Source organism: Balaenoptera acutorostrata, chromosome 18 (assembly GCF_949987535.1).
Source record: "Balaenoptera acutorostrata chromosome 18, mBalAcu1.1, whole genome shotgun sequence".
NCBI lineage: Eukaryota > Metazoa > Chordata > Mammalia > Artiodactyla > Balaenopteridae > Balaenoptera > Balaenoptera acutorostrata.
In genome coordinates this window covers 1,396,254-1,420,388 of record NC_080081.1, presented here as the reverse complement: position 1 = coordinate 1,420,388, position 24,135 = coordinate 1,396,254, and positions in this window count along the sequence as shown.

Here is a 24,135-nt window from a genome sequence, read left to right as displayed (position 1 = left end):
TGTTTTAACTAGATAATTGTTACGAAGGGCTGTTTGTCATCATTGCTGTGAATGACTGATCCCTGCTATCTGTTCCGCTTCATAGTGTGGCACTTATTTTATCTGGCTCTGTGTGCTGAGAGCAGATCAGGTACCCAAAATGCAGCAACCAAACATCAAATCCTAGCACTAGTGTATTGTTGTGGCAGTGACATAATTCTACAGCCTTCAGTCCCAATTTGTTTTTATCTTGTGTATCAGTCAGCTGTTGGTCCTACAATGCTGAGTAACAAACCACCCCAACCTCAGTGGCTTAAAGCAACAATCATTTACACTCACTATGATGATTAGGCAGGCCCTGGTACTGAGTTATTCAAACAAACACAAATCTGGGTGCTACTGTGAAGGCATTTTGTAGATACAGCCAACATCTACAATCGGCCGACTTTAAATAAAGGAGATTACCCTCGATAACTTGGTGGGCCTCATCCCATCAGCTGATGGCTGTCAGAGCAAAGACTGAGTTTTCCTAGAGAAGAGGAATTCCACCTCCAGACGGCAGCATCGAGTCCTGTCTGAGTTTGCAGCCTCGCCAGCCCCACTCACGCGTATGCAGGCTGGGCGGGGACTGGCTGATCCTGTCTGGGTTCCGCGGGGCCAGGCTTATCACCGCAGGTTGGGCCCTGTCTGTCCTCGTGTCTCTCAGGCCGCTCAGGGCGTGCTCTCCTTGGCAACGGCAGAGAAGCAGGAGATTTATCACCCAGGCTCACTTCAAGTCCCGCTTGCCTCTCATCTGCCCTCAGCCTCTGGCCAAAGCAAATAAGTGATGGAGCCCTCAATACAGGGCAGGGAAGTTCACCCCACTTCCGGGGGGAAGACGGACAAAGTCCCGTGCCGAGGGTGAGGACAAAGGGGAGGCGAAGAGTCACCACCAGCAACCATGCCTCCCACCTTCTCCTGAGCCCGACGAGGCTGGAGCCCCAGGGCCCTGGGAGACACGTCTTTCGATGACTTCTGACACATGCACCCTGTCACTAGCTCCGGGCCAGACAGAACCGGAACCCGCGGGTCAAAGACCAGCCAAAGCTCCCACAAAGGCAAAGTCTTCTCTGAGAGCCTCAGTGGGCGCCACTGGAAAGTGGCACAGAATTGTCACCTTAAAACCTCAATTTTCGTCACGTTCCTGCCTCTTTTCTCTTTGGCTCAATATGCTTTTCTCTTTTTTTGGCAACTTTACACGGATTAGGCATTTATTTTCCAGCCTCGTCAGCAGGCTTACTTTTGGGGGTTTTTTTTGCAGCTGTAGAAATGCTGCAACTTCCCTCCTCTACCTGCATTTATGACCTTTCCAGATGGACAGTGTCTGGTGTTCCTGCCCTGAGAAGGCGACAGCTATGTCTGTGAGGGGTCGGGGGAGGGGCCCAGAGAACACATGACAACACCCGTTGAGGGAAGACCCAGAAAAGATGGATGACCATCGAAAAAGGATTTCCAGCCAAGAGAAAAGTGTCCGCAAAAATCAGAGAAAATGATCATCAGTGATAAATGTTAACTCCTTCTGTATAAGCAAGGCTGACTCAATGATACACGGTCCAAATGCTAAAGCATGGTTACAGATCCTTTGGTAGTCCGTCCAATTTACCAAAAACTACACTAAAACATCCTCTCGCCAGAAAAAAAAAATTGTGTGCACGCGCACACACACACACAACCACATACTTCCTAAAACCTGCAACATCGTAGCATACAATTAGAGGACCTACAGTTTCAGGGAGTTCGTGGGCCCGTCTCTGGATTAGAAAGCTATTTGGGGTTCAGATTCACAGCATAGTTGATCATAGTTGAACATGTGGGATTAAGGACAGGGAAGAATCAAGGATGGCTCAGTTCTCTAGTTTGGTTGATTGGGTGAAGGACAAGGGCATCACCTGTCCCGGGACCAGAAGAGCCGCATCTGGGGACAAGAGGGCAGCTGGGCAGGTGGCGGTCACCGTATCCAGAGGCAGCAGCCCGTCCAGGCTGGCTTACAGAAGAGAGTCAAGGTTTCACAGTAAAGCGTAGGCACCGCGACCGTAGACATGGTTGGAAGTGTGAGGGCCGTAGCTCTGGGGCCTGGAAAGGGAGAGGAAAGGGGCGGCCAGGGCCACGTGCCAGCCCGGTGAGAAGATCACAGAACAAGCGGCCATGGATTTAGTAGGGAGGTCATCATTTTTAAAATGAAACAACTAAAGCCCTTCGGGGGTGCTTAGTCTGCTTGCCTGCCACGTCTGGTCTCTTGGGACATGTCAGAACTGACCTGAGGGCAGCAGCTCTGGGTCCAGTTGAGGACACACATCGGCGTCACTTGCAGCGGGTGGCCTCTGTCATTTGCACAGGGCCCCAGGTGCTTCTGGTCAGTCCCCCACACACGCCTCTGCCCCGTTGAGAATCCCTGGTCTTTCAGAGGGTGAAATTCCCACAACTTAAAATTCTAGACACACTAGCAGATCCATGAAGTATTCTCTCCTTGAAATTCAGGAGAATCGGACATGGATTCCACTTCCTAAAAGATGCCTATTCTTTGCCATCCATGAACACTGTACCGTGCGGGCCAGGTGATGCCGTCTGGGGAACTGCAGGCAGTCTCTGCCTGGAGCCGGGGTCCAAACATCTGCAGGTCCCGAGCGGGGATCATGAACCAAAAGGATGACCAGGGCTCAGCCAACCAAGCCTGTATCTCATTACTTCTAAGACGCTTTTTTTATACATCTGAGTCCATATGAAAACCAGACACACTCTATGATCCATAGTGTGTCGTAATCTATTTTTTATTCATAAGGGTACATAATTTATTGTGTCCTACAGTCTAAAGGCATCTTAGACTGAAATGCAGTCAGGGTGAAGGAGGCCCAACTCAAGGTCTTAGGGAGTGACGGGGCTTGTGATGGATTCAAATTCAGAAAAATATGCTTTCTAACATTTCAAAGGCTAAACAAGACTGCCCTGGATCACGATTTGGTCTCTATCATTGGCCCATCACCCTGGCCTGGGCCAAATCATTCTGTGACTGATGTACCCCGCCAGAGCAGGGCAGGGACCCGAGGCCCAGGCCCGAGCTCCGAGCTCCCAGGGATGCGGCCTCTTGTGCAGCAGGACAAAGGGAACTGCAGAACGACCTGGGGGAGGATGTCGGCATTTACCTCGTTTACCTGGGACGTTTCCGGATTACTCTGGAGCTAGGAGCTGAGCATCTGGGGCAGCTCCCTGCCGCTGAAGCCACCCAGCCAGCCAGCCCTCCCGGGACGGCAGCCTCAGGGTCACGTTTGTGCTCGGCTCTGCCCCGTCACAGGCGTCTCAGCCTCACGACGACTGCGGACGCCCCTCTGCCTTCTGCCCGCCTGTGTCCACGGGGGCGCTTCATGCCCCCCACCCCCTGCAAGAGCCCAGGTGGGCTCACCTGCAAAAACACGGGTTTCTGGCAGCAGAGGAAACACAGACTCCCACCTCACCCCCACGTACTCTATACTGTTCACTTAGTCTGTCCGGGCTGAGGTAACAAAACACCGTAGACCACGTGGCTTAAACAACCTTTGTTGCTCACCTTTCTGGAGGCTGGGAGTCCAAGATCAAGGTGCCAGTACATTCAGTTCCTGGTGAGAACCTCTTCCGGGTTTGCAGACACCACCTTCTCACTGTGTCCCTCACAGCCTTTTCTCCAGTGTGTGCAGAGAGAGACATCTTCCTTCTCTTCTAAGGGCACAAATCTCATCAGGGGGGCACCACTCTCACGACCTCACCTAAACCTAATCACCTCTCAAAGCCTCCAGATACCGTCTGGAGTTTAGAGCTGCACTATACAGATTTTAGGGGAACACAGATGTTGAGCCATAACAGAGATGATCCAGCAACACCGGTTCCCCATCATGAAACTCTCACTGATGCCCGGAGAGAGGTGATGCTGCCCTGCTACCACCTGGCACTCAGAGGCAGCGCTGCGTAAGTTCTTCTGTCCAGAGAGTCGGAGATCGGGGAACAAAATGCTTCAGCCTGGGGCTTCCCTGGTGGCGCAGTGGTTGAGAATCTGCCTGCCGATGCAGGGGACACAGGTTCGAGCCCTGGTCTGGGAAGATCCCACATGCCGCGGAGCAACTGGGCCCGTGAGCCACAATTACTGAGCCTGCGCGTCTGGAGCCTGTGCTCCGCAACAAGTGAGGCCGCGATAGTGAGAGGCCCGCGCACCGTGGCCCCCGCTCGCCGCAGCTAGAGAAAGCCCTCGCACAGAAACGAAGACCCAACACAGCAAAAATAAATAAATAAATAAATAGTTTAAAACTTAAAAAAAAAATGCTTCAGCCAATGAGAGACAGCCAATGTGCTATGATCACCGACATTGGTGAAGATACAGGAGTAAGACCTACACCAAGCTTTGCTGTTCATGCTAATATTTATAAAATATCTCCAAGCACAGCAGTTCCTACAATTGTGAAATGCAGCTTATTGCTCTGGCAATATGAAAATGGTTATTATGCAGTATCTAATTAGTGCTGGCCAAACAAAAGTAACATGAGAGCTTACAGACACCTAATAACTCAGACAATAATGAAAAGTAGTATAGTTCAAATCATAACAGATTCAATAAAGATAGTATCACATCTGGAAAAATAACCTCATGATATTGTATGTAATAATAACAGCAACAACATGAATCAATGGGAAGAGACTCTGACTACACAATAGAATAAATACAAACCACATTGACACTATTATCTCCAGTTAAAAATGCACACCAACTTTCTTACATGTATAGGTTCATCATGAGATCAAATATAATCACTGCAGCCATCAAGAAACCATGGGGGTCAAAACTAATCAAGAAGAACAATAAAATTCATTCAGCACACTAGTACCTGCTCTGGGTCAGCCAATACATTAGATTCAGGCCCTCGCAGATTAATAACAGCTGATTACTGCCACTGAAGAGATAACATCTTAATGAGTGAGATAGCCTAAGAAAAATAATTAAATGTTTGAACAATTTGTTGATCGCTGGGTCACTGTTCATCTCCGAATATTTTCTTTTTCCTTAGTTTTTTAAAAATTTAGTTTTAATGTACATTTGGTAAAGCTCACTCTTTTGGGCATAAAGATATGTGTGTCTTGACCAGTGTCTGGAGCCCTTGTAGTCACAACCACAATCAAGGTACAGAAAGGCTTCATCACCCTCGAAACTGTCTTGAGCTACAGCTTTGAGGTCACAACCTCACCTCACCCTTCCTCCCTGGCAAGTATTGATCTGTCCTCCATCCCCATCGCTTTCCTTTTTCTGAATAAAGAGAATAGTACAACATGCAACCTTTTGAGACTGACTGCTTTCGTCACCACGAAGCTCTTGAGATCCATTAATGTTGTCTGGTCTATTTGTGCTCTTTAGGGTTCCATTGTATGTGAAATCACACTTTGTTACCCGTTCCCCAGGTGGAGAACATTTGGGTGGTTTCTACTATTTGGCAATTATGAGTAAAGCTACTGTAAACATTAGTGTATAGGTCCTTATGAAAATGTATGTTTTCATTTCACTTGGATAAATACCCAGGAGTGGGCCTGCTAGGTCACATGGTGAGTGTGCATTTAACATAATTAGAAACTGTTGAGCCATTTTCCAACTGGGCTGAACCATCTTACATTCCCACCAGCAACGTATGAGAGTTCCAGTTGCTCTGCATCCCCACCGACGCTTGATATTGTCGGAGAGATTCTAACAAACAAACTTTTGTGGTTCAAAGGACAAGGCCAAGAAAGTGAAAAGATAACCTACAGAATGGAAGAAAATATTTTCAAATTATATAGCTGATAAGGGCCTAGTGACCAAATATGTAAAGTGCTCTTGTAACTCAACAATAAAAAGACAATCTAATTGAAGAATGAGCAAAGGATCTGAATAGAATTTCTCCAAAGAAGATATACAAATGACCAATAAGCACCTGAAGACATACTCAACATCATTAGTCATCAGAGAAATGCAAATCAAATCCACAATGAAATACCACTCCCATCCTCTAGGTGTGTATAATAAAAAAGACATGTAATAACGTGTTGACGAAGATGTGGAGAAACTGGTAACTTAATATTTCACTGGTGAGAGTGGAAAGTGTTGCAGCCACTCTGGAAAACAGTTCCTCAGGAATATCCCATAAGTTTTAGTATGTTGTGTTTTTGTTTTCATTCTTCTCAAAGTATTTCCTAATTTCCCTTATGATTTCTTCTTTGACTGGTTGATTATTTAGGTGAGTGTAGATAAGTTTCCACATGTTTGTGAATCCCCAAATTTCCTTCTGATACTGATGTCTAGTTTCATTCTGTTGTGATCAGAAAACATACTCTTTATGATTTTAATCCTTTTAAACGTATTGAGACTTTATTGAAATCTATGGCCAAACATGTTGTATATACTGGAGAATGTTCCATGTTCACTTGAGAAGAATGTCTGTCCGGCCATTGTTGGGTGCAATGTTCCATAGATGTTGGGCAAGTCTAGTTGGCTTATAGTATTGTTCAGGTCTATTATTTCTTTATCAATCTTTTGTCCAGTTGTTCTATCCATTATTGAAAGTGGGGAGTTGTAATCTCCAGCTATTATTGTTAACTTTTTTCTCTTCAATTCTATGAGTTACTGCTTCCTTTAATTTATTCTCTGGTTTTGGTGCATATTATTTATATCTTCTTGATAGATTGACACTTCTATCATTATAAAATATCCTACTTTGTGTCTAGTAACAATTTTATCTTACAGCCTATTTTGTCTGATAGTAGTGTAGCCACTCCACTGCTTTTTTGGTTACTGTTTCCATGGTGTACCTTTTTCTATTCTTTTAGTTTCAGCTTGTTTGTGTCTTTGGATATAAAATATATCTCTTGCAAACAACACAGAGTTGGATCATGTTATTTTTGTCTATTCTGCTGATCTCTGCCTTTTGACTCGAGTGTTTAATCCATTCATATTTTATGTAATTCCTGATAAGGTAGGATTTACATCTGCCATCACCACAGATTTATAATTGTTTATGCTATTTTCTTTTAAACCAGATAGGAAAAAAAGAGTTAAAAACATACTTTTATAGTCTTTTATATTTGTCTATGTAACTACCTTTACTGGTGTTTTTATGCCGTTGTGTGGATTTGAGTTGCTGTCTAATATCCTTGCATTTTAGTCCAAGGGACTCTAGTATTTCTTGTAGGGCAGGTCTGCTAGCAACAGACTCTCTTGGTTTTTGTTTCTCTCTCCTTCATTTTAAAGGATAGTTTTGCTGGATATAGAATTCTTGGTTGACCGGGGTTTTTCTATCCGCAGTTTGGAAATGTCCTCCCACTGCCTTCTGTCTCCATGGTTTCTGATGAGAAACCAGCTGTTACCTTAGGAAGGGTCCTTCTGTGTGACAAGTCACTGCTACCTTCCTGCTGTCATGGTTCTCTGTCTTTCTGCAGGGTGTGTATCGGTGTGTGAATCTCTTTGAGTTTATCTTACTTGAAGTTTGATGAGCTCCTTGGATGTATAGATTAATGTTTTCATTCTGTTTGGGAAGGTTTCTGCCATTGTTTCTTCAAATATTCTTTCTTCCCCTTTCCATTTCTTCCCTCGTTCTGAGACTTGCATTATGTGTATGTTAGTGGCCTCTGTGAGGTTTTTGAGGCTCTCTTTATTTTTCTTCATTCTCTCTGCTCTGTTTCTCAGAATGGATAATCTCAATTGATACATCTTTGAGTTCATTGGCTGTTTTTCCTGCTCAAATCTACTGTTAAGCCTTTCTAATGAATTTTTAAATTTTAGTTATTGTAGTTTTCAGCTCCAGAATTTCTATTTGGTTCTTTTTTTTTTTTTTTTTTTTTTTTTTTTTAGTAATTTCTCCCTCTATGATATTTTCTATTGGGTGAGACACTGTCCTCATACTTCTCTTTAGTTCATTGAACATATTTTAAATAGCTGGTCTAAAGCCTTGGAAAGTCCAGTGTCTGGGCTTCCTCAGGGGCAGCTTCTATTGATTACTTTTTTCCCTGTTTATTAGCCATACTTTCTAGTTTCTCTGCACGTCTCATAATTTTTTGTTGAAAACTGGACATTTTATGTAATACAACACATCAACTCTGGGAATCAGATTCTCTCCCCTCAACGTTTGTTGATGTTGCCGTTTGTTTAGTAAATTCCCTGAACTAATTCTGTCAAGTCCGTGTTTTATGTCATGCGTGACCCCTGAGGTCTTTGCTCAGTTAGCTCAGTGGTCAGCTCACCATTAGACAAAAGTTTCCTCAGATGCCTGGAACCAGTGTGTCTCCACATCTTTGCTGAGGGGCCAGGCTGAGTGTTCTCACTGTTCTGGTCGGGATTCAGTCTCTCACCGATGTTTAGCTAGGTGCAGTTCTTATTTTCAGGTTAATTTTTCCAACTGTAGGTTTGTTCATTCCTTCCGTCGAGAAGCATTTTTGGAAGCTTTTGTTTCTTTTAAAAGGTTTGGCCAAAGAACCTTCAATAGCTTAGATCTTACAGAAAATAGACATAATGTCATAATCTTAAATATGAATTATTATTTTTTCAGTGGAATAAGGACTTTAAGACAAGGGACAAGACCCCTTTGTCATCCCTTGAGTCCAGGTTGTACGTGACTTACAGTGGTTGACACAGGCATCCCAGTATTCAAGGGACAGGGGTGGGCACATGCGCCATCACCGGGGGGCCGAGGCCTCTGTCATTTCTGTCACCAACGTGCCCCACACGCACTGAGCTTGCAGGGTGCTGTCAGTGGAAGTTTCAGCAGTGAAGGCAGGAGATTGGATTTCTGTGCCCAGAGCTTTCCACAGTTTGTTCACAGCCTGAAATACCCATTTAGACTCAGCCCTGGATGCGGACTAATTCATTCTTGTGACACGTGCAAGGTTTGAGAGGGTTTCCTCTGGCATGTAGTCAAAGCTACAGTTCATTTTGTAGAAATCACTTTGTAAATCAGCCGGATTGTATGGCTCATTTTATTTTTGAAATTTTTGATATGAAAGAATTTGTTGCCAAATCTGAGACTCACCCTTATTCAAATGCACACAGGGAAGCAGAGCCCTCAAAACAAAACCCACCCGTGTACCCCCGCTCGGTGTCTTTACCTCGTTCATTCCTCAGAGCCAGGCCCCAGTGGGATAAAGAACAGCCAGAGCTTGTGGGCCGCCAGCTCAGTCCATGAGGGAGAGGAGCTCTCCGCCCCAGGCTCAGGGTACATGGGGCAGAGTAGTGATCGGCCACCGGCAGTTTACGGCAAGGCAGGACAAAACAAACAAACAAACAAATCAACACCTAGGTTTTTAAAGATCCCTTCACAAGGAGCAACAAGCAGGCTCAAGCCAGCAGCAAAGCTTCAGGCCCAGCCTCGTATCATTTGACTCCCTGGAGAGGGGTAGCTCCTTGGTTGAGGTTCAAAGACCTGAGCTCTAATTACCAGCGTAATTAGAGTGAGAACATGTTCTTCCCGCGGAGGGCAGCCCCTGCCCCTGGGAGAAAGCTGGTCCCGACCTCCCGGGAGCCGCCGGGGAGGAAGGCCGCCCCAGGCCCCGCTGCCAGCCCAGCCTTCAGCTGGTCGTGGGCGATTTCGAGCCGCTGCTTTGAATGTGCTAACGAAGGTCATTATTTTTAGCCACGTGGGGTCATCTCATCGAGGCGGTCAGACTCCTGCACGGCTTGGGGAAGGGACTTGTTTACACAGGGTCCTCAAAACAGCCAGAGAACAGCCCCTTCATGGAGGGCAGGACGCTCCCTACTTCATTTCTGTTTCTCCCACATACCCACCCCTTTCAGCATTTGGAACCTGGAGGAGGCAAAGGGGAGCGTGATTAGTGAACAGTCAGCTTGGGCGGAAGCAGGCCCCCATCTGGTGCCGGGAGCCCAGGCGGGCCTTAGTCGGCGAAAGTCGGATGCCCAGAGCCCACGAGGATGCCAAGACCAGTGCATGGCGACACCTGCACCCTGCGTCCTGGGTGTCCTGACGTCCGGAGCGGTGTGAAGCCCGGGTTCTGGGGTCCGATGGGCACTCCCTGGCACTCAAGGCAGACCCTTGCCCCTCTCTGTGCCTGTTTCCTCAACGGGAAGTGCCAGCGATGACCAAGCCCACCTGGCAGTAGTGCTGCCCCTGTGTGCCCGCAGCCCCGCCCCCAGCTGCAGGTAGAGAGCTGGGTGCTGTCTGAGCCGCCTGTGTTCACACCGTGGTGCCCGTGCTGAGCATCTCCTATGACCCCCATAACCAAGTCTGTGGCACAGGGACTGGTCCCTGCCCCGGGAGGGACAGAGATCCCTGTCTCCTGACGAGGGAGGACATGCACAGGAGGAGCTGCCTGCAAGAGGAATTCAGCGGATAAAAGTAACATGACACGGTGATTCTTAAAAGTAGGAGGTTAGAGGCAGGCGAGTAGGAAAGCTCTGCAGGGTCCAGCTGGGTCGGAGCCGGCGCTTGGGACTGGCCGGGATGGCTCCGTGGTGTCCGCATGGGGTGTCCAGAGGGCAGGTGGACGTCCCAGGGGCCCGGAACGCAGGGCGTCGCTCTCACGGGATAACAGCATCCACGTGGTTAATTCACGAGGCGCACAGCGGGCAGCCTCGGGGTCTGTGGAGGGAGGAGATCCGAGGTGGGCACTCAGCCCTGAGGGCGAAGGGGCTGCGACAGCCAGGGTGTGGGGGGAGAAGTGGCCACCCGGGAGGCACCCGGGGGAGCCAGGAGGCCAGCGCCCCAGAGCCCTGGGGAGAAGGAGAGGGTCGGCAGTGGACCGGCGAGGCCCGGTGGGGATGGAGGAAGCAGCCTGCGTGGCTGGCAGGGGAGAGTAGACAGTGAGCACAGGGGAGGAAGAGGAAGGACGGGAGCCGAGGGGCTGAGGGCTTTACAGAACAGCCCGAGAGGGTTAGGAGGACAAAGGGGAAGGCAGCCTGGGCCCGGTGGCTGTTCCCGTGGGCTGCGCCTTCTCTTCAAGGGCTCCTAGACTTCATGAAAGAAGAAATCGTTTCACGTTGGGTAAAAACAGCCTAACATGGCTTCTCCCACACGTTCTGGCAGAGAAGGCAATGCTCCAACTTGAAAGCCATAAACCACAGTGACTCAGAGTCGCAGCTCCAGAGCCAACCTCCAGGAAGGTGCGGTCAGAGGCACTGAAACTTGCCAGCTGGGTGACGCCAGGCAAAGCCCTCACTTCCCGGAGCCTCTCAGAACCTCAGCAGGAGGACCCAGGTGGGCGCAGGAGTCCTGGGGACACCAGTGCCTTGAAGGCAGACACTAATTCTGCAGTGTCGAGATTCGTCTTCCTAAGCCTACGTTTTAAATAATATAAAAATTGCATCCCAAAAGCCAAACAGGCATATGAAAAGGTAATTCCCATAGATACATTTGCTGGATTTAAAACTGAAAGCTGGACAGTTTCAGACAGGAAAGAGCTGGCTTTCATGTGGGAATCTTTGGACAAATCCCCACTGATCACGAGGTGCAGGGCTGGCACGAGGTTGCTGACTGCCCTGGGGCTGACCAGGGCCCCTCATCCCGTCCGCTGGATCATTCAAGAGCTCTGGACCCTCCAGCACGCAAGAGGGTCACTGAACGCTCTGGGAGAACCTCGGGCCGCAGGCTGAGCCACGCCGACCAACCTGCTTCATGCTGCCACCCCGCCGGAAACCCCGCCACACACCCTGTGGGTTAATATCCAAGTGCAGATGTCCGCTTTGACGGCCTTTGACAGAGGCAGACAAGAGCATTGAAAAGCTCACGTCCCGTTCTGCAAGGAAAAGAATGAAAAAGGAGAGAAGATGGCATATGTGAGATTCAGTTTGGGGCCAAGGACAATTGCTAGGTGAGCAAATACTGCAAACATAATAAAATCCATTAACATCCCACCCAGGCAACTCAGGCCCTCCCCCGTGCCCCCTCCATCCCACGAATCACCTGTGAGGGGCTGCACCGCGGCCAGGCTGCTCTTGTTACGCTAACTGATCTGTCCAAGTGGCCACCATCGTTATTATAGGGTTTTCCTTCTTAACTGGTTAAATCTGGAGCTGCCATTAGGGCTTGTTTTTTATTTCTACCGCTCACGGATGCCTTATTTAAAAACGCACCCATTCTGACCCCACGTCAGCCTGGCACTCAGAAACCTTCAGCTTCCCTGGACAGTGGCCTGTGGGACACTGCCTGGGAGACAGCTGGCTAGAGCGACGTCCTCCTTCGAGCAGGAGGTGCTAAGTCACCTCCGTCTAGGGCATCGCTCTGAAAAGGTCAAGTCATCCTCGTGGGGCTGCACCCCGTGCCTCTGGGGTGAGTGTGAAGTCCAGCCCGCACGGTGCCTGATCCAGGCCGCGTCCCATCCACAGACTCAGGAGTCACCGGGCCTGGGTTTTCCCGTAAAGACAGGGGAGCCAAAGCTGCTCTCTGCCTGGTCCGCCTTTGTTACCTGGAGGGCACCTCTTCTCTCCAGGCGTGAACTTCCTGGGGCCTTTTCGGTGGGTTCCGGACAGCAGGGCTGGGGCTGCAGCCCCATGGGAAGGACCAGGTGGTGACTGGAGGCCCTGGGGCCCCAGACTCGGGGGTCACGCTCCCGAGGGAAGGCTGGGGGCCGTGTCCCCTTCCTGCAGGTGCCCGCCCAGGAGGGGCTAGTGAGTGGCGACAGCTTTCCGACACCGCATCCTCGGCGTCCCCTGAAACGCCGACCTTTTCGGACCAACGCTGAGCGGCAGCCCTTCGGCGGAGCCAGTGCCCCGTCCCCTGCAGGAGTGGCTGGCTCTCGGGTCCCTCTGCCGTTGGATGCGCTCCGAGGGCCAGGCCTGGTGTCTGATCGGTCCTTTCAGCGAGCTGCTTGCGGCTGATGGCGGAAAGTGCAGGTTTGGCTGCCCTGACGGCTCCGGTAATGGCTGTGATTACACCCTGTGTGCATCTTCTTTCCATGCCAGCCTTTCAGCCGAGGCGCGCATTATGCCTGGATGAGACTCAAAGAGCGGCTTAATATCAGGTTCTCTGGGGCTGTAATAAGCAGTTCAAGAGCGGGCAGATCCAGCCGTGGCAATATTTCTGTTCAGTCCCCGGGTTAAAACGTGTCGGTCGCATCCGTGGGCGCTTTTTGAGTTAAAGCTCAACGTATGCATCTGCCTATATCAATGGGATGTGAATAAAAATAAACAAATCCCTTTCACTCAGCCCAGCACGAGAAAACCCATAAGGGGCCACCAGGCAGCTCAGGAAACACACTTGTAGGAGCAGAAAGGGGAAAAGATCAAAAACCTGCATGTGCGGTTGCCCCCGGAGCTCTCCTGCACACCAGGTAGGACATCTGTGCCAGCTTGTTGTATATATATTTTTTTCTTGAGCATTCCTGTGTCTACTGAGACCTCCTGTTTTTATTATTTGGGGATGAGGTGGGAAACCTCATCTAATTTGGCCTGTGCGCCCCTGCACCTTCAGCTAAAGAGGCCCTTGATCGCCAAGCAAGTGTGAACCTTCTCCCACCGCTGGGCTGTGTCCTCGTGTGGAAAGCTCTCTTCTCAGCCTTTTCCCGGTCTGCACGCCCAGTGTGGTCTGGAGGAGATGCCACTTCCCCAGAATACACGCGTCCCCGCAGTGTGGGCTCGGGTCAGCCGTGTCACAAACTCAGAGGGGGTCTGGTGCTCCCTGTCTGGCCGGCCCGGTCTCTGCCTTCTCATCAGCTTGGGGCTCCCGCTGGTGGGCGGCAGTGCGCTCCAGTCTCAAGCGCCGAGCCCGGGGTCCTCAGGCCACCCCACTTCTGACCACTAGCTGTAAACCGCGGCGTTCCTGTGACCTCTTCAGTGCAGTGACTCACAGAACTCAGGAGAGTGCTGTTTCTACCATTATAATTTCATTATCAAGGACACGAGTCAGGACCAGCCAAGGGAAAAGGAGCGCTGGCGAGGTCTGGGTGGCCCCAGTGCCGTCTCCCGTGGAATTGGGGGCCTCACCCTCCTGGCACGTGGATGTGGTCTCGTCCAGGGTTTTTACTGGGTCTCTACATAGGCGTGATTGAACTCAACTCTATGGTGGGTCTCAGCCAGCCTCCTCTCGTAGAGGTCAAAGTTCGGGCTGACGTCGTGCGGTCAGCTTTGCTGGCACGGCCACCCCACCCTGAGTCACATCCTCCTCCTCCTCATCATCATCCGGGGGCCGATGTGCGTAACAGAGACACTCGTGTCACCTCCCAGGCGCCCGGGACAACACCAGGCCAATTCCTTATTACACAACAATTACAGTAAGTTATGACGATTAAACGAGAAAATGCATATCAAGTAGGAATCAGAGTGTCTACTGCCTATGGTTTACATAGTAGACGCTTAATAAACGTCAGCTGGCGTCATCACCACCATCACTACATCGTCACAGGCCCGAGAGTCAAGGCCAGTCCAAACCCTACCATGCCTGTACTTAAGGTGCTAGCAAACTTTATAACAGGGTCCACCAGGTAAACTCTCTCTACAGCTATCTATAAATAATCATTTCTGCATGCGCTAAGACACATATCAACCCATTTGGTCTAAATTTTTAATGGCTGTTCAGATAAACTTCATTTGTCAGAATCTTGAACTGTATTTTATTTATGCTGTCTCTCACCTTTGAATTTTATGTGATACTCTAATGTATTTTAGGGGAGATTGATTAGTTAACTCTAAAAACCATGGGTAACTACTAAACACAAATAATTTTTATATTTGTGTGTAATTTTACCCTCCCAACCATAATTTGAAATTATATTATTACTCACATTTATAAGTAATTATTCTGATGAGGCTTGGAAAGGTTATGTGACTACCCAAGACCATAAAGATGAGAAGGGATGGAACATTCTAGAGAACCAACAGAAAGTCATTTGAGAGGAATAAGGGCAAGGTGCAGCTTTGGGTTCAAAGTGTCAAGTGCTGGCTTGGGGAGGGAAGAAGCAGGATGGGTGGCATTGCTCCAGAGCTGCCGGACATGTTGTTACTTCAGCAGACCTACAGGGACAAGGCGAGGCACCCAGACACATATCAGATCCCAAAGTAAGTTGTGGGACAGGCCATCCTATAGGAATTTCAAATGAGAACCAGAACCGGTAAAACAGCTCACTTGAATTAAGGATATAGAAGGTTTTAGTCGGCGGCATGATTGGTAAGTGCCTTACAGCTGGCTCTTGGTGGGGTGGGGGGAGCCCTGATCTATAGGGTACCCGTTTCCATGGTGTCCGTGCATCCATGTCTGTCATTCACGTTCATGCACCCATGTCCATGCCTCCACGTCCATGCATCTGTGTCATGCATCCATGCACCCACGTCCATGCACCCAGGTCCATGCCTCTGTGTCATGCATCCATGCCTCCACGTCCATGCACTGCCGAGTTCCAGCCACTGACATGCCGTCACTGAGTGCGGAGTGGGGAGGAGGATTGCCCGTCAGCTCTTGCGAGGTGCTCAGCTCTCCAAGGTCCAGGCCAGGGCTCCCACCCGTCGTGAGGATTTTGAGTCTTGATTTTGTCATCAGTCATGCCTGTGTTAGTGATCCTGTCTCGGTCGCCTTCAGATTCGTTCAGGCAGGCCCTGCGTTGAAAGAGGGTGAATAGAGTCATGGGGCCCCGGCTGGAGGCTTCCAAGTGGACCTCAACTCATATACGTGCCAGCTACCCACACTCTTAGCAAATCACGTCTCTTTACTCTCAGTGATACGATGTGTACAATGAGCATACTTGCGGTATTTTTCAGTGGTAACCCTCACATCTGACACTGGTCTCAGTGCATGTCTCTCCTAGCAGTGTGTTTTCTGCAGATTTGTTAGCCCTATCGGACTTTATATGAGCCACTGACCAAATGCCGGGTCCCCGAGTTCGGGAAGGGCTGTGCTAGCTTTATAGCAATTCATGGAAAACAGAATTTCATGCTGGTTGGGTTACAAAATCCAGGTTAATAGGACCTCAGAGAAGCCATGAATGTGACGGGAAGCGTTCGGTGTGCGAATGCAATGAAGTATCTTGAGACCCTCAGCGTGTTGCTGGGGAAACGGCAGGACTGATGGCACCTGAGTGGGGAGGGCATGGCGGGGGGCAGGCGTGGAAAGGACCCACCTGGACCCTGGGAGCAGGAGAGCGGAAGGTGCAGGCGGAGACCGCGGCCTGGGACAAGGAAGGAGAAGGCCGAACCTAGAACGGCACCCGTCCGGCCAACGACCGTTTCAGCGCCGTTCTTCTCGCCCCCGGGTGAAACTTTGGGAGTAAAGCAGCTGATCTAAAACAGTGCGATAAAAGGCACGACAGAGACTCCAAGTCAAATTACCTGCGTGGAAAACAGAGTTTGTCATGAAAAAATCTACAGATGGCTGCTGTTGAAAGAGGAGAGGATCCTTTCCGCAGCAGTCAGGGGACCACAGGCATTACAGCCCGTCTCTGTGTGTGTCTGTGGAAACTTAGCCCTGTTTTCTGCGGTGTTTAGAAATGATGGCCCAACGCGCACCTGTGGGGCAGCGCGATCAGGCCACGCCCCCAGTCCTCTTCCCTCCGGGAGCCCCGCGGAGCCCACCGTCTCCGGCCGGCGGCCCTGCCCGCACCCCCGTCCTCGCCACCCTGCATGGGCCACCAATTCACTCCACTCCACAAGTAGCTTTAGCGCTTTTCCTGCCAACCCAGCTCACAGCCCTGGCGCGCAGGTTTGCCTGCAGGAGCGCTTTTAATACCCTGCTGTGAAATGCCCTCCGCACTGATGCGGGCCGGCGGGGAGCTGGACGCTGCTGCCGACGCAGTGGACGGGCCCCAGAAGTGGCGTGTGTTAGGGGTCAGCGTCTTCCGCTGCTGGTGTGTGGAGGCGTCCGCTCTTCCGTGGGCATCAGTTCCACTGGCAGCCTGACCCCATCTGGATGACACAGTGCTGCTGTTCTCCGAAGCCGCCTGCACGTTAAGGCTTGTCCTCCATCAGCTCCACCCTTCACCCAGCAAACAGCCAGCCCCCCACCTCTGTGAGTCCAGAGAGGGGTGTCCTTCCTGCGGCCCAGGTGGGAGCCACGCGTCCGTCCCCCACAGGCTGCTCTCTGGTCCACAGCAGGTTCCTGGGTGCGGACACTGGACGGGCAGGAAAGAGGCAGCGCTGTGGTTCGGGATCTGCCTTCTCCCCACTCCTTACCCCCGTCTTTCTCACTCCTGGCTGGTGCACAGTCATGTAAGTGAAGAGCTCATTAGCAGCCCCAGCGTTTCAGCGGCTTGACGTCACAGCAGCTCGGTTTTGCCCTCCTTCCACAGTCCAGTATGTGGTTATCCCGGGTGAGGCGGGTCCTGCCCTGTGCAGCCGTCCAGGGCCCACTGGCCGGAGCTCCGTCCTCAGGGTGCCCAGGCCACGGGGCGGCTGGGAGACAAAGGCCGTCCGAGGCCCAGGGCGGAGGCGGGAAGTGTTTGGTGAGCACCGAGCCCGTCTCTGGCTCTCCTGGGATTTATGCGGGAAAATGGAAATGCTTTGGAGTCCACATTCCAGCTCGAGATGGGAAGCATGGAATCAGGTCTTAAATATTGCAACACCTGTGACCCCCCCTTGCTCAATCAGTCAGAAAGCATCCGCTGCCCAGCTGCTGTACAAAATCCTACTGGGCTCTCGAGGCTAACCTCCTGCATTACCCCCTTCCCCTCCTCTCCCACCCCCCCCACCCCGGCCAAGCAGTTCACTGAGTCGTGCCTTTCCCCAGAGCACTTGCTAGTCCCCCCTGGAGCCCTGGTCCACGTGGTGCTGGCCTTAGGGCGCTAGATCTACCTCCCCTGCCGGGATGTAAGCCCTCAGGACCGGCAGCCATCTTCTTCGCTCTGAGAGCTGCCGTGGTGCATACAGTTGGTGCCCAATAAGTGCTCCTTAAGCTGATCCCCGTTACAGGCGCAAGTGCAGCCACGTGCCAATGGAGCGGGAGGGGTAAGACGTCACCTTTGCTCCGTGGCTTTGAGAAGAAGCTATCGGGAAGGCATGGGTGGGTGCCTGGTTCTTGACCCCGTTTCTCACTAGAAATTCTAAGGGAAGAGCCCCTCTGCTTCTGGATGCGTCCCTGCACCAGAGTAAGAGGACAGGAGGCTCCCCCGAAGGGAGAGGGCTTTCCTGACGTCAGTCACTGGCGAGTTGACAAGTGGCCCCTGGCACAGCAAGTGCAGACTGGGTGGTGGCCTCACCCAGGGACGCAGGGAGCCCCTTGCTCTGTGTGCACCGTGCCCCCGGAGGCCGGAACCCTGAGGAGCCGGGAAGGCGGCCCTGGGGTGTCCAGGGAGGGGCAGCACACGGTGGGTCAGGCTGAGCGCGTCTCCTCTGCAGATCCCATCCTTGGGCCTGCGGTGGGTCCACACCCTATGTCGTCACCATCTCCTCTGGCCGGGGGGCGGCGGATGCAGGGAGCGCCTGAGCCAGCGCCTGAGAGGGACAGGCTCCCGGGGCCCAGATGGGGCAGGAGCTCCGGGGGGGGGGACCCCTGGGGGAGCCGGGGCCTGAGCTCCAGCCCCACCCACTGCCTGCTCGCATTGTGTCCGCGGGGCCTCTGCTGGGGGCCTCAGCCCTGCCTTATCAAGGGACAAGCGGTGTCCTGAAGGCAGCCCTCGCCCCCTTCATGAGGCTGCCCTTGACCCCAGGAAGCTCCCTCCTTAGTGCCGGGATGACCATCGTGGGCCTTTGTCTGTGCTGAGTGGCTGAGGGGCCTGCAGGGCCCGACGAGGCATTGCGCCAGGCTGGAGTTAATGACTTCGTGGTCTTCTGAGCTCTCACGAAGACACCGTCCCCAACAGCGTCCTCAGGAACTACTCCACGCTCCTTCCTCGCGGGGACCGTGTCGGGGAGAGTGCTGGCTGCGGCTGGAGGCCGCCCTTCTCCTTAGCGCCCGGCTTGACTGGCCCGCGGGGCAGAGGGAGGGCACTCCACCTCCAAGCGTCGAATGCCAGTTTTAAAAATGGAAGTCTTTTTTTATCCGCAAAGTCCCCTCCATTTTCTACCCCAGGTTAAATTGGATAGTAAACAGCCCTTGTCCTGGTTCTGAGCCCCGCTCGTAGGGGTCCTTTCCGTTTCAGAAGTTGGAAGGGTGAAGTCGCGCCGCCACCATGTCTCAGGGCCGGAGGACGAACTCCGCACAGTCGTCGGGCGCTGCCTCCTGGGCAAAGGACCGGCCCCTCGTCACGGCCCAGAGATGTCAGGGAGGACCTCCCAGTCTGCTCTGAGATGGAGACGCCTTCAGTCTCACGAAGTGGCAAGGGCCCATCCCGTCTCACAGCAGGGCATAACTGTTTTACAGACATTTCTCGTGCTTTATATTACATCTGAATCATATACAAAATATATATTATATATAAAATATGCTTTCTACATATGTAGAGAGAGAGCATTCTCTCTATATATATATCTACAGAGAATGTTCTCACTATATACATAACTATTATATAATACATAGTATGAGAAATACACATATGAAATACAAGATGTACACACTATATTTATTTTACACATAGATGTATATGCACCTATACACACACATTCTCTTTGAGGAATGAACCAACCAGGTCTTCTGATTTCTCAGCAGGTGATAGAGTTTTTTCAGTGGTGTCTTGACCCGACTGTGAGGTGCTGGCTGGGGGCTGGTCAGCTCCCCGTCCTGAGGGGCTGATTAAACCCCCGCCTCCAACTCCTCTCTCAGCTCTCACTCTTGGGGGCGCCACTGTCCGCCTGCCCTAGTCCCCCCCAGGGCAGGTCTGACAGGCAGACAACTGGGGGCAGCCCTGCACCCCGGAACCCTCTGGAGTTACTCACACCAGCCGGTCCGAAGCCTGCCCACCCCGCCTCACCCGGTCCCTCCTTGGGGACCGCAGTAAACGCTTCTGCCCACGTCTCCCCCCCTCTGCCTTCTGACTGCCCTGGTGCCCCCCCACATGGCCCTGCATGCTGTAATGCACCCCTTTCTCTTGTCATCTGAGAGCATCAGACTCTTTTCAGTGGCAGTTGTCTCCTGATCCGCTGGCCTTACCACACCTAAATAATAGTAAAACCTAATAAAACATAGCAGCCGATCAAGCCCAGCTTTTCCCAGATGAAGGAAAAACTGGTCTCATGGTGGATGACCAGGAAATCCCCTGGCCTGCCATACAAGACTGTGCTGGCGTCCGGCACAGTCCCATCCAGTGGGGGACCTGAGGACGCTTGTCTGTGGGCACAGGTAGTGACCTTGAACTTGTCCACTCCTCTCGGGAGAAGGTCCTCGGCGAGCACAGGCTCAGCAGCAGCCTGGGCTGTGGCTGGACCGCAGCCTGAGGAGGGGAGGACCACGCGTGGGCACCTTCACTTGTATGTCTGCCTTGTCGTTTGGTTCCGAACGTTTCTACGTCGGCAACCTCTGCATTCGGCATTCGGTTTTTACCTAGTGCCTACGTACCGTTCCTTTTTACCCTGATTCGGAGTAAGATGCTCTGCCTCAGCTTAGAGATGATCTTGTTCTGAATCACTGGTCTGAGAACGGCGCTGTCAGTTTTGATGTCCCTTCGGCCAGTAAGGTGCTGCCGTTCATAGGGTCTCTGTGGCACTGGGGCCTGGCTGAGGGTGCCGGTAGGGGCCGCACGTCCTGGGGTCACACACCGGATGGGCAACGTCAGTAATGCTGTGTTGCAGCCTTGAATGGTACCAGCAAGGCTCAGGGCGTGGGGTTAGGACCCACCCCAGACAAGGGGAATCCTTAGGGCCTCCGGGATGAGCATGTTTGTGGAATCCTGCACGGGTTCTTCCCTGTCCCCCTGAGCTTAGACTCCAACTTCCTGGACACTCAGCCCTGTCCTCCTTACACCCCGATCTCCACATGTTTAGCCAACACCTTGCCTTCCATCTTCTTCTTCCTCCAGTCTTTCTGGCGAAGGGTAAACTGGTTGATTTGCAGACTTTGTACTCCTGGCCTCCGGGTTCTTAGGAGGCTGTTACACACAGGTGTGTGTTAAGACAGGGCCCCGCCCTCCATGACACGCAGCCCCTGCCCCCTCATCGCTGCCTCTCGGGTGTCTGACCAGATCCAATGGCCCCTCACTGAAGCTTCGGGGGGACTACACTGCAATGAGCATTGAAAGTGGGTTGGAAATTGCAGCAAATTGATTCCCCAGGAACTTGCTCTGCAAACCTCTATACTCAGTACCCCCTTGATCAGACCCAGGCGCCCAACTGCAGGTATCTGCATACACAGGGCTGTACCCTGTGATACCCTTGGGGACAGAGGAGCTGCCACGGAGGCTCCTTCAGCTCTGCAGGGAGAGCCGGCCCCTTCAGCCCCCCACCCCGCCCCCGCATAGATCGTGGTGGTCACAGCTTCTCCCATCTGTGTCTCCTCTTCGCTTCCGTGCCTTCCCCTCCCCTTCCCCCTCCCCCTCTTCTCCTCCCCCTCCCACCCCCTCCCCCTCCCCCTTCTCCTCCTCCCCCTCTTCCCCCTCCCCCTCCTACTCTCCCTCCCCCTCCTCTCCCTCCTCCCCCTCCTCCCCCTCCTCCTCCCCTCCTCCATCTCCCCTCCCCACAGCCCCACCCAGGCTCCCAGCCAAGTTCATTCTTCACAGCCAGGTCCTTGGCTGGGTGACCTGCCCATCTCAGCAGAGCAATTATGCACTATACACACAGTGCAGTGGTGGGAACACCGCCTGGGAAGTTGAACCGTAATTTATACGAAGCTTCTTGCTGCCAGCAGCAGTAATTTGAGAATAAAATGCTCCTTTTCTCTATGAAGGTTTTAGGGCATTTTCCTCCCTCTTCTGTGGTCCTTCTGTAGAAGCTCTGCATTCTGTTATGACAGCTATTGTCTCAGCAATAGCCATGATTCCTGATGGTCAGGGCACGTCCCTGTAACCAGACACAGGCTTTTACACAAAATCACCTCCCAGCTGCTCAGCGTAACCTGTGGGGGAACTGGGCAGGTTACTGGCTCAACTTTACAGGTAAAGACACATTTCGACTCCATGGAGATTTTGTGGACTTCACCAGAAACAGAGTATTGCCTGTTGGGCATCTGATACGAACTTGGTGGTTTGATTTGAGCTAAAAGTGAACACCTGCTTAGTACAGCTTACCAGTTCTTCAGTTATTTAGGTCACAAGGGTTGGAATATGGAATCTGTAAGATTGGGAAATTAGACCGGATGCACTTAGAAAAAGCTAGAAAATATGTCACCTATATTTGCTCTATCTGATCAGGGAGAAGGTGGGGTGAGAACACTGGCCTGGTGTGTTCCTCCAGGACAGCCTGGAATCTGCTTGTGGACGCCCCCCAGCACGACTGAGTTTTGAGCGGGTGCTGATGGGTGTCATCCCATCCCAACAGAGACCCGAGAGGGGTGCATCCTCTGGGAAAGAAGGCAGAGGAGCCGAGCAGGCCTGTGTCCTGCTGCTTCCCTAGCTTCTGTCCCCAAAGCCATCTCTGCATCAGAGGAAGCACACGCCCCCACAAGGGCTGCCAGACCCCCAGATTTGTAAAGACCCTCGGCCCCGCCTTCTGGTCTCCTGTTCCTTGTCCGTCCCGGTCTTTCTCCTTTCTCATCTCCAAATTAATTGCCTTCTTTTCTTTTAAAAATGTTTTCCTCTAAATATTTTATAAATATTACCCACATCTCACTCCAGCCCCTCAGACGCCTGCGGGTTCACGGTCTCCTCTCCTGGCCTCTCTCCTCCACCTTTTTGTTGTTTTAGCTCTTACGTTCTAAACTGTTCAGCTAGCTGGCTCTGGCCTTTTATCGCTGATTTTTAAATTTACCTGTTTTACCTTTCAACTTCACTGAGATGTTTACCTCTCGTTGTGATGTTTGCTTTATTCCTTGCAATTTTTTCTCTTGATACCACGCTCTTTCTCCTAATTGTCAGCGTCCTTATAACCTTCAACTCTTTTTATGATTGAAAAAATGCATCTTTTTCTTCCCCTTCCCCACTGCTTCTATTTCCCTCTCTTTTCTGTTTGTTTTTTTGTTTTCTTTTTAACATCTTTATTGGAGTATAATTGCTTTACAATGTTGTGTTAGTTTCTGCTTTGTAACAGAGTGAATCAGCTATAGTATACATATATCCCCATATCCCCTCCCTTCTGGTTGTTTTTATTATGGCAGCAGGAAACCCAGCAGTGTACCCCAGGGCGGGGATGGGGGGGCGATATAAGGGATGGGAGCGCCTTCCATGGAAAAAGGGGTCTAGAGGCCTGATCCCACGGGGGCCCCTGAAGCAGCCCCAGGGATACTTGAAAAAGGATTTCTCAGCCCTTTTTCAGGATCCACTTTCTAAGACTCACTCTGGGGAAGTGGGGAGAGGCCTGGGGTTAGCTGCCCTCACGCAGACATACCCCGTCCTCCTGCTGCCCCGACTCTTATAGACAAGCCTGCCGTCAGGACAGAACCGTGGGTTAGGAAGGGCTCGGGCCTGTTTCCAGGGGGCTCCCCCTTCTCTGCAGGGTCACATCTCCACCTGCTCCCCACGCCCCATGCAGCCACCCTTCAGAGCACAGGCAGGAAGGAGGACGCGGCTAGATCACGGTCACTCTAAGTAGGAAAACAAACCAACAAACAGGAACAGCTGCCCTGGTTTACACCCTCCTGCCTTTGTAGGGCTAATTTGGGGCCACCAGGGCCACCGAGCACATAGACCAAGGAAATGGGTTTCTCCAGCTGCTGGCCAAGTCCTCCCCTGCAGGACGGGGGCACACGGGCTGTGGGGCCTCGTATGGGCCTGGCTGTGACCGCGACTCTGGAGCTGGGGTCAGAGGGCAGCCGTTCCGTAGATGACAGCTTCCAAGGGAAATGTTTAAAAGGGCAAAGGTTTTCAGTTCCCCTCCAATGACTGGGTACATTGCTGGGGTTGAGATGGGCCCCCGCGATAGAAAGGCGAACGTGTGGGTGAGAGCATGTGGCCCTGCCCGGGTGTCCAGAGCTGGGGTCCACCTGACGGCAGCCCCGCGGGCTCACCGCTCCCAGAAGGGGCCACCACCCTCCTCCCCCAAAGCTGAGTCCGAGCTTGTGGCTGTTGCACAACCCCCTCCCCGGCAGTTCGTTGGCGTTCACGGTTCCCTGGGCTTCTGCTGTGTAATGCGCTCGACTTGGAGAACATAGATTCCCCAGCCCCGCTGTGCCTCACTGTGTGTCTCATGGCCGAGGTGAACATAGAATCACACTTGCTGGGAGATGTTCCCGGGCCAGGCTCGTCTTC